Below are 9,612 nucleotides of genomic sequence, written 5' to 3' on the forward strand. Positions count from 1 at the left end.
GACCCGGAGGGGTGCCCTAAGCTCTATCCATTTAGTGGTGAAAATATACTGCCTTTACCAGAAGTTCAGCCCCATGAGCGCGGTGGTGCAGCATACTGTGCAGTGATCAGTTGAAGTGAACAGTTCCTTTTTGGGTCGCAGCCTGGGTTCGCTAAAGACATCTAGGGGCCACTCAGAAAGCTGCTGTAGGAATGCATTCCGCCCATTGCTTACCATTGGCTTTGTGGATTTCAACCCACATTTTCTGGCTTTCTATGTGCTGGCTTTATTTGTTTTAGGCTGTCTAGCTTGAGTTCGTCCTTCATGTTTCCCAAACATTGTTTACTGTATTCTTCCATCAACACGCTTTCTGTAAACAGACCTTTAAATCTTGTTCTTCTCTTGCCACATTTGCTGTACATTCAAAGACAGAGGTTGAATGTCAAGCTCTCTCTTCAGAGGAAGCTTGGTGTTTAGTTTCTTTCTCTGATTTCAAAATGAGAGAATTTATGTGATAATCCTGTTGAGTATCCATAAGTATCCATGTACGAGGAGAGAGTTTAGTACTGATGTTTCCAAATATATCTGAATTAGTACAAATGAAGCACATTTTTTGTAGTACTGAAGTGTGGTGACAACAAATATTTGAATCCAATCAAAATTCATCAATATACTAGGTGATGTTATATGCACACATTATCGTTTTTTTGCAGTAAAATTGTATTTCGGTGCAAATGTAATGGTCATTTCAATTGCAACTGTGTTGTCTGTATTGGCAGTGCACTACCACACCATGCATGCTCCACACTGTAGGCCACTCCACTACATGACTTTTCGCTCTTTGCCATGCCACTCCATTCTACTACACTCCACTCTACGACATGCCACTCCACTCTATGCCCCTCCACTTCAAGACACTCTTCGACAAACCTCACCACTCGACTCCACGTCACTCCAATCTATGCCACTCACTCAAGGACACATCACACCACTCCGCTATATGCCCCTCCATTCAACACAATTTACCCACTCCACTCCATCCCATCCCACTCCACTACAACCTATCCCAAACTACCCCATCTTCTACAAACTACGCCAATCTACTCCACTCAAATCTAACCCACTCTGCTCCACCCAGTCTACCCCACTCCAATCTCCACCACCCCTTTCCAATCTAACCTACTTGAATCTACCCCACTCTAACCCAATCTACCCCACTCCACCACAATCTAACATAATCCACTCAAATCTACCACACTATGCTTCTATCTTGTCCACTCAAATCTACTTCAATCCACCCCACTCCATTGTACCCCAATCCATTCCACTTTACTTCAATCTACCCCACTCCACTCTAGTCTACCCCACTCCACTATGCTCCACTCCCCTCCAGTATACCCCAGTCCAATTTACCCCACTCATTCCAATTACTGCTCTCCACTCCAAACTTCACTGCAATTAACCCAACTCCTCCCCATTGTAATCTACCCCACTCTACCACATTCTACCCCACTCCAATCTACTCCACTCAAATCTACCACACTCCAATCTAACTCACTCCACCCCAATCCACCCCACTCCAACCCAAACTATGCTACTCCAATCTACCCCTCCTTAACCTACCCCACCCCAATCTACACCTATCTACTCCACTCCATTCTACCCCACTTTACCCCAATCTACCCCACTTCAATGTACCCCACCCCAACCCAATTCAGTCCAGCCCACTCCACTTCAATCTACACCACTCCAAACTACCCCATTCCTATCATCCCTCTTCAATCCACCCCACTCCATTCCAATCTACAGTAGTCTAATCCACCCACTCTACCCCACTACACTACGCGCCAATCTACCCCACTCCACTCTTCCCCATTCTGTCTCACCCTGCTCCAACCATGACTCCACTCCAATATAGCCAACAGCACTCCACCCCAATCCAGTCTACCACACTCCACTGTACTCCAATCTGACCCATTCCAATCTACCCACTCCAATCCACTCACTCTACCACACTTCACTCTAACCCAATCTACCACACTCCATTCCACTCTACCCAATCTTTCCCACTCCATTTCACTCTGGTCTGCTACGTGCCCCCCCAAATCTACCCTTGTGCAGCCCAATCTAATCCACTCCACTCCAATCATGCCACTCCAATCTACTCTACCCCACTCTATCCCAAACTACCCTACTCTAATCTACCCCAACCAATCCGCCCACTCCAATCTACATCAATCTACCCCATTCCAGTCTACCCCACCTAAACTCAATCTACCCCATCCCCATCCCAGCCTAATCCACTCTACTGTATCCAACTCCACTCCAATCTACAATACTCCGACATCCCCACTCCAAACTACTCCACTCCTATCTCCTCATTCCAATCTACCCCACTCCTATCTACTCCACTTCACTCCAATCTACCCTACCATAATCCACCCAAATCTATCCCACTCCAATCTACCCCTCTCCACCCTAATCTACCCCGCTCCAATTTACTCCTCTCCACTCCTATCTACTCCACATCACTCCATTCCAATCTACCCCAGTATATCCCACTTCACTCTACCCCGATTCACCCCTCTCCAGTCTACCCCATTCCACTCCAGACTATCCAAATCTACTCCATTTCAACCCTATCTACCCCATTTCAATCTACCCCACTCCAGTCGATCCCAGTCCAATCTATTCCAGACGTTCCTACTCCACTTCAATCTACCCCACTCTACCCACTATACCTGACTCCACTCCAATATTACTCACCCTATCCCTATCTACCCACACCACTCCAGTCTAGTTCATCCCCAATCTACCCCACTCCAATCTACCCCACTCCAAACTATCCCAATCTACCCTACTCCAATCTACCCGACTGCACTTCAGTCTACCTTACTCCACTCCAATCTACCCCCAACCACCCCACTTTTCCCCAGTCTACTCCACTCCACTCTACCCCAATATATCCCACACCACTCTATCTCAATCTACTGTGATCTACCTTATTCTTATCTACCCCACCCTAGTCAACCCCAATCTACATCTCTCCAATCTACGCCACTCCACCCCAATCTACCCCACTGCACCCCAATCTGCCCCAATTCAATCTACCCCACTTCAATCTACTATGCTATTTTTCCAAACTCCCCCCACTCCAATCTATCCCAATCTACCCCACTTTGCCCCACTCTACCCTATGCCACTCTATGCCAATTTACCCCACTACACTCTACCCCGATCTACCCCATTCCACTCTGCTCAATCTACCCCACTCCAAACTACCCACTCCATTAACTTTTAGCAATGCTGAACAGTGACCACCCTAGTGTACATAAAGGCTAAAACACATTGACAAAGCCAATAGCTCTCACATAGGTTGGACCTATTGGCTTGCCAATGCGAGTTACCTTTGTCACTGGAATGAGGCCTACAGGCTCACTCATTCAAAGTGTTGCTGCTGTATGCTTAAATTGCCTCTGGCCTACATCTGATTGGTGTGTAATGCCATGCATATGTGCTATACATGTGCTGGGTGTAAGAGTGCCTGTCAGTAGTACAATAGAGGGGTATTAAAGTGCTGTGCAGTGCATATATATTTTATGTATGTGCTGGGTGTATGCGTGTCTGTGAATTGTCCAATACATGGAAGATTCTGGGTTCCATTTTAGGAGACCGAGGGCTGACTCAAGGAACATGAAAGAGGAGGTAGTGGAACCTCCCCAGAAGGATTTGTGGATTGCTGCATTCTTTTAAGCTGGATAGGACATACTGGAGGAAGGGAGAGTCAGGCTCTTTAGTACACTTCAAAGGGTGCTCTTCGATTCAGAGAGATGCCACTTGGAAGGGGTCTGGGCATATCTCAGGAAGGAAATGGGGCTTATAAGAGAATCACCAAGAGTATGGCTGATGCCCTGACGCACATTTTTGATTAACATATTTTTGTGGCTGATATCCAGGGGTGAACCTCTAGTCACTCCCGTGGCCTGCGTATTGGGGCTATCAGATTTAGAGTCGCTCCTCCTGTGACAGAGGACGGGCAGGGCAGAGGAGAGGGCACTTCAAAAGGAAACAGACCCACAACAAAAACTTTAAGGACTCCGACTCTAAATCACATTTGCTGTCTGGAAATAGACTATAAGAATGGGAGCTCAAGGCCCCCAAAACTGTCAACAGTCAAGAAGCGAGTCGGGCTATTCGAGGAGGAGAAGCTCTGCAAGACTTCTGCCTGACCAGGACTGGGGTCCAGGACCTGTCAGTTTTCCAGCAGGGTGAGGGGACATCACCCAGCGATTCCAAGACCCCCTGCCCCTGTAGCCAACAGCACCAGTGCCTGCTTGTCAAGACCAGTGTGCCCTGTGAGGAAGAGGAGAGAGCTGGAGGCAGTGAAGCCCAGTTGGGGATCCTGGTGAATGAATACCTGTTGTGAAGTGTGAGAAGACGGCTGCTGCACCAATTGGGTTGTCTGTGCGCATGGAAGTTGGTGACTCTCGCATGTCAGAGGAGGGCTGCCAAGAAGTGAGCCATGAACGTGGCAGCAAGGAATGGGTCATCGCCCGTGTGCAGGTTGTAAGTCGATGACCACGTATGCTAGGTGGGGTCTCTGTGAATAGTGCTGCTGTGCCGCTTAGGCCGCAGCCTGTGTGCGGGGATAAATCGGTGAACCTGTATGTCATGTGGGGCTGCCCAGAGGAGTGCTGCAGTGCCGATAATGTCATAGCCTGTCTGCGGAGCTAAGTTGTTGGGCCCGTATGCCAGGTGGGACCACCATGAAGATTGCTGCTGTACCGATCGGTCCGTAGCCTGTGTAAAGAGGAAGAACAGTGACCCTATATGCCAAAGGGCTCCACCGGGACAAAGAAAAGATCATGGTCTGGTTGAGACCATCTTTGAGGAAAGAGACCACCAGGGTGACCCGAGCAGGCCCAATACATGACTGAGAACCAGCACCAGAAGCCTGCCTACCTCTGGGGGGATCTGAAGGAACTTACCAGCATCTGAGGAGCATTGAAGACCCCCTGGCTGCTGCTGTTGCAAGACTGTGTGTGGAGAACTTGAAGACACCTAACTGTAGTCCTTCCAGGCCGTGAGTGAAAGACTTACTGGAGACAGCTGCTGCAGCTTCAGCGCCAGTAAAGTGGGGTTCGTTCAGAACCATCAGTTGCTCGGACCCTCTAGTGCAGGTAGGATGGCCCCGGGGGGAACTTGCCTGCGAGATAGCTCTCCAGCACTGTAACACTTCTGACTTTAGTAAAGAGTTGGAGTGGGACTCCTAAAACTCAGACTACTATTGGGCTTAACCTCAATATCACCTATAGTGAATGGGAAATAATCACTACCGCTAGAGAGAGGGGGGTGGGACTCAAGGACCCGCCTATGAGACACTAGAGCCCTGACCTCAGGGGACTGTGGGTATTGTTTGTTAATGCTGATTTTTACTTTGTGTTTTTTATTGAAATACTTCTCTTTTTCATGAAAGCAAGCATTTGATTGGACAATCATTTATTTCTGAGGAGAAGCCTATTTTGAGTTATTAGCTTTTGTTCACCTCCAAGTGTGTACCTGCCCCCTTGAAAAGTTTTGACTGCTCGACCTGTGCTACCACTCAGAATTAAGTGCTGTAGGGGTACTTGACCAAGTGGTTCAGGATCCATAGTAGGTCTGGCCCCAGGACATCCAGAGTAAAACGCCTCAACTCCCACGGTTGGGCCCAGTAGCTCCAGCTTGCCCTGTTGCCGTCTGAATGAGGATCTGAGAAGAGGCACTGCAAGATAAAAGGTTTATGAAGTCATGAGGTTAACATTAGAAGTAGAGTGACCAAGAAAATGGAGTGGTGCACTACCGAGGTAATGTACAAAGAAAGAATTCCCTTGAACAGAACTAGATAAACAAGGCACGAAGGTCAAAAAAACAATAAAAAGATTCACTAGTGTAAAAAGAATTCTTAACAATTTATTGAAAATACAAATGTTAAAAAAGTGGACATACAAGAACCACTGTAGCAAAATTAAAAAAAACAACAATAAAACTGTTTGACATTCAATATTGACCAGCAAGATTGAAACATAAAGACAGAACACATTGAGACATGAAGCTTGTACAGTACTAAATGTATATTCCAACTCTGTTTCCAACACCTATGTTGTGCACACCACAGAATAGCATATCAACAAAGGTGTATGAGTCATGAATTATACTGTTATGGTGCGTCGACGCGTTTCGGTGGGTTTCCACGTTTTTATCCACCTTTGTCAAGACAACATTTATCTGTCGTAGTGAGTGGGTCAATATGATCTCCCTTGAGATTCTCTTTTGAATGTGGTCCGATTTTCGTTATTAATCACACCGGAGCGTGTTTTAGTAAAGATTTGGGCTTTGTATATCCCCCTCTTTGGTTAAAAAAGTCATATGCAATAGACCCCTGATATTGGAACTTGAAGGCGTTGACTTTAGCTGTTGTCTATTATTTAGGCATTGTGGTACGTTTTCATTTATTTATTAAAAGACCAGAGGCGCTTCAGTCGTGTCCTTGCGTCGTGAATTAATGTTTCACACTAATATCAGGGGTCTATTGCATATGACTTTTTTAACTAAAGAGGGGAATATACAAAGCCCAAATCTTTACTAAAACACGCTCTGGTGTGATTAATACCGAAAATCGGACCACATTCAAAAGAGAATCTCAAGGGAGATCATATTGACCCACTCACTACGACAGATAAATGTTGTCTTGACAAAGGTGGATAAAAACGTCGAAACCCACCGAAATGCGTCGACGCACCATAACAGTATAATTCATGACTCATACACCTTTGTTGATATGCTATTCTGTGGTGTGCACAACATAGGCATTGGAAACAGAGTTGGAATATACATTTAGTACTGTACAAGCTTCATGTCTCACTGTGTTCTGTCTTTATGTTTCAATCTTGCTGGTCAATATTGAATGTCAAACAGTTTTATTGTTGTTTTTTTAAATTTTGCTACAGTGGTTCTTGTATGTCCACTTTTTTAGCATTTGTATTTTCAATAAATTGTTAAGAATTCTTTTTACATTAGTGAATCTTTTTATTGTTTTTTTGACCTTCGTGCCTTGTTTATCTAGTTCTGTTCAAGGGAATTCTTTCTTTGTACATTGGTTGGTTGACCCTATTTCCCTTGACCTTGTTTAAGGGGTACCTCTCATACTCTTCCAGACAACGCACTACCGAGGTATCCAAGGATTAATAATGAAGCTCAATCAGTTCCTTCGTAGAAAAAGTCTTTAATCATATAAATCCAAAATATGAATATAAAACAACAGCCAATGCGTTTCGTTCTCGAAAGAACTTCTTCAGGGCAATTATTTATGCTGAGCAATACTCTCGCTAGGTGGTTGGATTCAATAATTTCTCGAAGTCATCATTCGAAAGTGTAGAGCGATTAGAACGTAGGCCACCTTGATAAGGGCCAGAACCGTGGCACTAAGGTTCGTGCGTCACGGAGTAACACCGGTCGGATACTGGGCTCCATTTTCTTGGTAATTTTGTTTCCCGTTCACGGGTTGTACCCCTCAACGGTGGGTACAGCAGTTGTGTATGCACACCATCAGAATACAAGTACTGTAAGATACTCTGGGAAATAATCAGGGGTTGGTGCGGCATCTGCAGTCCACCGTTGGTTTTTTGCATTCAGTATAATTAGAAGTAGAGTGTTCCACTTAAATTACCAAATATCCTGGAACCATTTTCTTGCATCAATGTAGTGCTTGTAAAAAGAGCCTGACAAGGAGAATGGGAACGCCTCTGTTTAGTCCTAGGATAGAACTAAAGCAAGCAGGGAAAATTTCCATTGATACCTGGATACTAGGTCTGTGAGCCTCATGAGTCATTGGTCCCTTGACTGGGCACGCTGAGGGAAGCTTCAGTTTGGATTCCTATGGGAAGTAACTCTTTAACAAAGGACCTCTGCCATCTGGCTTAAGGCTCCAAATTCATTATGTGACTCTTGGCATAGTTACAGGGTTGTATTGACTGCCTATCACCTATAGCTAGCAGATCATCTCATGCCATGATGCTCACCTTCAGCCAGCTACTAAACCCAAACTAAACCAATGACAAAAATGTGACTACAAATGCCATAAAGATGTTGCCTTTGGAGTTTACCTTGTTTATAAGTTCTCCCAATTGTTGAAGCTAAAGAAACAAAAGGCAGAGGAAGATACATTTACTTGTGGAAGATCACAAAATGTGGCCAGTATAGAGCTAAGTTTAGAATTTGTTTCATTGAGATGGATCAAAAATCAAAAATGGCTACCAGGTGTGTTCTTAGCATAGCAGTGAAAGAACAGCTCTTTAATGCTTTGTCGTAGTGTTCAAAGTACTGTTACCACCTTTCATGAAAAAAAATACTTGCCATTTGTTTATGTTCTAAGACTCTGCAAAGGCCTAAGCTTGATGTTTAAATAAGACTTTATATTTACTTTTAACATGGATTTTCTCTCTGTGTTTACTTTATTTTTTAGCAATGCTTAATTTCAGTCGGTGGTTGCAGGTGGGGCCACAGCACTCATTTTTGGAGACCAGACAGTGCTTAGTTTGCGAAAAAATAAGTGCCAGGAGGCATCTGCAGCTTGCACCACAAATTGCCTCTGCCAGCACTGCCATTGACAGTACCATCACAAATACTATCACTCTCCTTCAGGGGTGGCAATTCAGATTATTCCAGCCCCCCAAAGTTGTAAGAATGGCTTGGGGACAGGTATTAGTAATTTTAAGGTATATTGAATTGACAACTGTTGAAGTGCTCATCTCTAATTTAAATAAACAGCATCACCATGTGTCAGACCATCATTAGCGCCGGTGTTGACAATTAAGTGCCGGTGCTGAGCACCGGAAACCCCTGGCTCAAATTAAGCACTGGCCGACCTACACTTATTTTTCCTCAGCAAACTTTGACACCAACCAAGACAGAGAAAATTTCCAAAAGGGGGCAAGAAGTAGGAACAGCGAGACAGAAAAACAGGAAGCAAGGACGAAACAGAATCTACAAAAGAGAGATACAGAGAAAAGAGAAAAGAGCGGGAGTGTATGGTGGAGGGTTAGAGCGCATGAGGTGGATTCAAGACTACACAGCCTTGGTATTCAGCACCTGATTTTCGATAACTCAGGAACTGGAGTACTGAACGAAACTTTAGGCCCTTACTTTTTTTTCTTTCACAAATGAAGCACTGTTTATCAGTCAGGCATCATTAATATAGCTGAAGAAAACAGTTAAAGTGTCTTCTTGTTAGATTATCTGTGTTCAGTATATAACGAGGAACAAAAATTCCGGATTTAAGTGAATTTCCTATTTTTTATACCGACGGGGACATTAAATGCCAGTCATGCTGTAAAAAAAAAACGTCCAGGTGCCAACACTGCGTACCCTTTATCTGTTTAGTGAATTACATTGTTTTAAAAAAAAATCAGACGTGCACACTGTCTAAAATATTTGGCTTTCGACATTCTGTTCTCGTGACTTTTCAGACACATCCTTCCCTGTTAGGGGCCAATCATGTGACGCCTCTTAAGATGTCTGCCCGCTCGCGCTCAGCGTGCATCGTGACCCCATCACGCGAGTAGGCACAGGCCACGCCAGGAGCGCTGAATGGGCCCG

Source organism: Lissotriton vulgaris, chromosome 2_1, assembly GCF_964263255.1.
Source record: "Lissotriton vulgaris chromosome 2_1, aLisVul1.2, whole genome shotgun sequence".
Lineage (NCBI taxonomy): Eukaryota > Metazoa > Chordata > Amphibia > Caudata > Salamandridae > Lissotriton > Lissotriton vulgaris.